This window comes from Haematobia irritans, unplaced genomic scaffold (assembly GCF_050003625.1).
Source record: "Haematobia irritans isolate KBUSLIRL unplaced genomic scaffold, ASM5000362v1 scaffold_13, whole genome shotgun sequence".
Taxonomy (NCBI): Eukaryota; Metazoa; Arthropoda; class Insecta; order Diptera; family Muscidae; genus Haematobia; species Haematobia irritans.
In genome coordinates, this window is record NW_027445720.1 from 20,367 (window position 1) to 25,108 (window position 4,742).

The window sequence follows — 4,742 nt, forward strand, 5'->3', positions numbered from 1 at the left end:
CGATATAGCCCTGGCTGTCCGTCCGTCGTTGTTATCTATTTGAGTTGATGTTCAAACGACAGAAGTCGCAATTTTTATCCGATCTTCATGAAATTTGGCAGGATAGGATGCTCTTTTAGCATAGAAGAACGCTATAGAGATTTTGGGAAAATCAGATAACATTTTTGTATCGCTTGATTAGCATAAAAAATTACGTTATTATCGGCATTTATTAATTGATTTTATTGTAATTTGCCGCCTATTCATATCGTAATTTCTGCTTTGTTATTCTTCTTTGGTCATATTCTTTGTGTTTTTAACAAACAGTGTTGCCATTTCCAATCAGAAATTGGTAAAAATGGCATTTTTATGGCGGTTATCGTGAATAAAGCCATATGTGTGTTAGGGTATAATAAAATTGTGTTGTTTAAGAATCTGATGACCACAACTAGTTGCCCTCGAGTCCAAATTGTTAATATGGATCGATTCGAAATCACCCGTTGAATCGATATAGCCCTGGCTGTCCGTCCGTCGTTGTTATCTATTTGAGTTGATGTTCAAACGACAGAAGTCGCAATTTTTATCCGATCTTCATGAAATTTGGCAGGATAGGATGCTCTTTTAGCATAGAAGAACGCTATAGAGATTTTGGGAAAATCAGATAACATTTTTGTATCGCTTGATTAGCATAAAAAATTACGTTATTATCGGCATTTATTAATTGATTTTATTGTAATTTGCCGCCTATTCATATCGTAATTTCTGCTTTGTTATTCTTCTTTGGTCATATTCTTTGTGTTTTTAACAAACAGTGTTGCCATTTCCAATCAGAAATTGGTAAAAATGGCATTTTTATGGCGGTTATCGTGAATAAAGCCATATGTGTGTTAGGGTATAATAAAATTGTGTTGTTTAAGAATCTGATGACCACAACTAGTTGCCCTCGAGTCCAAATTGTTAATATGGATCGATTCGAAATCACCCGTTGAATCGATATAGCCCTGGCTGTCCGTCCGTCGTTGTTATCTATTTGAGTTGATGTTCAAACGACAGAAGTCGCAATTTTTATCCGATCTTCATGAAATTTGGCAGGATAGGATGCTCTTTTAGCATAGAAGAACGCTATAGAGATTTTGGGAAAATCAGATAACATTTTTGTATCGCTTGATTAGCATAAAAAATTACGTTATTATCGGCATTTATTAATTGATTTTATTGTAATTTGCCGCCTATTCATATCGTAATTTCTGCTTTGTTATTCTTCTTTGGTCATATTCTTTGTGTTTTTAACAAACAGTGTTGCCATTTCCAATCAGAAATTGGTAAAAATGGCATTTTTATGGCGGTTATCGTGAATAAAGCCATATGTGTGTTAGGGTATAATAAAATTGTGTTGTTTAAGAATCTGATGACCACAACTAGTTGCCCTCGAGTCCAAATTGTTAATATGGATCGATTCGAAATCACCCGTTGAATCGATATAGCCCTGGCTGTCCGTCCGTCGTTGTTATCTATTTGAGTTGATGTTCAAACGACAGAAGTCGCAATTTTTATCCGATCTTCATGAAATTTGGCAGGATAGGATGCTCTTTTAGCATAGAAGAACGCTATAGAGATTTTGGGAAAATCAGATAACATTTTTGTATCGCTTGATTAGCATAAAAAATTACGTTATTATCGGCATTTATTAATTGATTTTATTGTAATTTGCCGCCTATTCATATCGTAATTTCTGCTTTGTTATTCTTCTTTGGTCATATTCTTTGTGTTTTTAACAAACAGTGTTGCCATTTCCAATCAGAAATTGGTAAAAATGGCATTTTTATGGCGGTTATCGTGAATAAAGCCATATGTGTGTTAGGGTATAATAAAATTGTGTTGTTTAAGAATCTGATGACCACAACTAGTTGCCCTCGAGTCCAAATTGTTAATATGGATCGATTCGAAATCACCCGTTGAATCGATATAGCCCTGGCTGTCCGTCCGTCGTTGTTATCTATTTGAGTTGATGTTCAAACGACAGAAGTCGCAATTTTTATCCGATCTTCATGAAATTTGGCAGGATAGGATGCTCTTTTAGCATAGAAGAACGCTATAGAGATTTTGGGAAAATCAGATAACATTTTTGTATCGCTTGATTAGCATAAAAAATTACGTTATTATCGGCATTTATTAATTGATTTTATTGTAATTTGCCGCCTATTCATATCGTAATTTCTGCTTTGTTATTCTTCTTTGGTCATATTCTTTGTGTTTTTAACAAACAGTGTTGCCATTTCCAATCAGAAATTGGTAAAAATGGCATTTTTATGGCGGTTATCGTGAATAAAGCCATATGTGTGTTAGGGTATAATAAAATTGTGTTGTTTAAGAATCTGATGACCACAACTAGTTGCCCTCGAGTCCAAATTGTTAATATGGATCGATTCGAAATCACCCGTTGAATCGATATAGCCCTGGCTGTCCGTCCGTCGTTGTTATCTATTTGAGTTGATGTTCAAACGACAGAAGTCGCAATTTTTATCCGATCTTCATGAAATTTGGCAGGATAGGATGCTCTTTTAGCATAGAAGAACGCTATAGAGATTTTGGGAAAATCAGATAACATTTTTGTATCGCTTGATTAGCATAAAAAATTACGTTATTATCGGCATTTATTAATTGATTTTATTGTAATTTGCCGCCTATTCATATCGTAATTTCTGCTTTGTTATTCTTCTTTGGTCATATTCTTTGTGTTTTTAACAAACAGTGTTGCCATTTCCAATCAGAAATTGGTAAAAATGGCATTTTTATGGCGGTTATCGTGAATAAAGCCATATGTGTGTTAGGGTATAATAAAATTGTGTTGTTTAAGAATCTGATGACCACAACTAGTTGCCCTCGAGTCCAAATTGTTAATATGGATCGATTCGAAATCACCCGTTGAATCGATATAGCCCTGGCTGTCCGTCCGTCGTTGTTATCTATTTGAGTTGATGTTCAAACGACAGAAGTCGCAATTTTTATCCGATCTTCATGAAATTTGGCAGGATAGGATGCTCTTTTAGCATAGAAGAACGCTATAGAGATTTTGGGAAAATCAGATAACATTTTTGTATCGCTTGATTAGCATAAAAAATTACGTTATTATCGGCATTTATTAATTGATTTTATTGTAATTTGCCGCCTATTCATATCGTAATTTCTGCTTTGCTATTCTTCTTTGGTCATATTCTTTGTGTTTTTAACAAACAGTGTTGCCATTTCCAATCAGAAATTGGTAAAAATGGCATTTTTATGGCGGTTATCGTGAATAAAGCCATATGTGTGTTAGGGTATAATAAAATTGTGTTGTTTAAGAATCTGATGACCACAACTAGTTGCCCTCGAGTCCAAATTGTTAATATGGATCGATTCGAAATCACCCGTTGAATCGATATAGCCCTGGCTGTCCGTCCGTCGTTGTTATCTATTTGAGTTGATGTTCAAACGACAGAAGTCGCAATTTTTATCCGATCTTCATGAAATTTGGCAGGATAGGATGCTCTTTTAGCATAGAAGAACGCTATAGAGATTTTGGGAAAATCAGATAACATTTTTGTATCGCTTGATTAGCATAAAAAATTACGTTATTATCGGCATTTATTAATTGATTTTATTGTAATTTGCCGCCTATTCATATCGTAATTTCTGCTTTGTTATTCTTCTTTGGTCATATTCTTTGTGTTTTTAACAAACAGTGTTGCCATTTCCAATCAGAAATTGGTAAAAATGGAATTTTTATGGCGGTTATCGTGAATAAAGCCATATGTGTGTTAGGGTATAATAAAATTGTGTTGTTTAAGAATCTGATGACCACAACTAGTTGCCCTCGAGTCCAAATTGTTAATATGGATCGATTCGAAATCACCCGTTGAATCGATATAGCCCTGGCTGTCCGTCCGTCGTTGTTATCTATTTGAGTTGATGTTCAAACGACAGAAGTCGCAATTTTTATCCGATCTTCATGAAATTTGGCAGGATAGGATGCTCTTTTAGCATAGAAGAACGCTATAGAGATTTTGGGAAAATCAGATAACATTTTTGTATCGCTTGATTAGCATAAAAAATTACGTTATTATCGGCATTTATTAATTGATTTTATTGTAATTTGCCGCCTATTCATATCGTAATTTCTGCTTTGTTATTCTTCTTTGGTCATATTCTTTGTGTTTTTAACAAACAGTGTTGCCATTTCCAATCAGAAATTGGTAAAAATGGCATTTTTATGGCGGTTATCGTGAATAAAGCCATATGTGTGTTAGGGTATAATAAAATTGTGTTGTTTAAGAATCTGATGACCACAACTAGTTGCCCTCGAGTCCAAATTGTTAATATGGATCGATTCGAAATCACCCGTTGAATCGATATAGCCCTGGCTGTCCGTCCGTCGTTGTTATCTATTTGAGTTGATGTTCAAACGACAGAAGTCGCAATTTTTATCCGATCTTCATGAAATTTGGCAGGATAGGATGCTCTTTTAGCATAGAAGAACGCTATAGAGATTTTGGGAAAATCAGATAACATTTTTGTATCGCTTGATTAGCATAAAAAATTACGTTATTATCGGCATTTATTAATTGATTTTATTGTAATTTGCCGCCTATTCATATCGTAATTTCTGCTTTGTTATTCTTCTTTGGTCATATTCTTTGTGTTTTTAACAAACAGTGTTGCCATTTCCAATCAGAAATTGGTAAAAATGGCATTTTTATGGCGGTTATCGTGAATAAAGTCATATG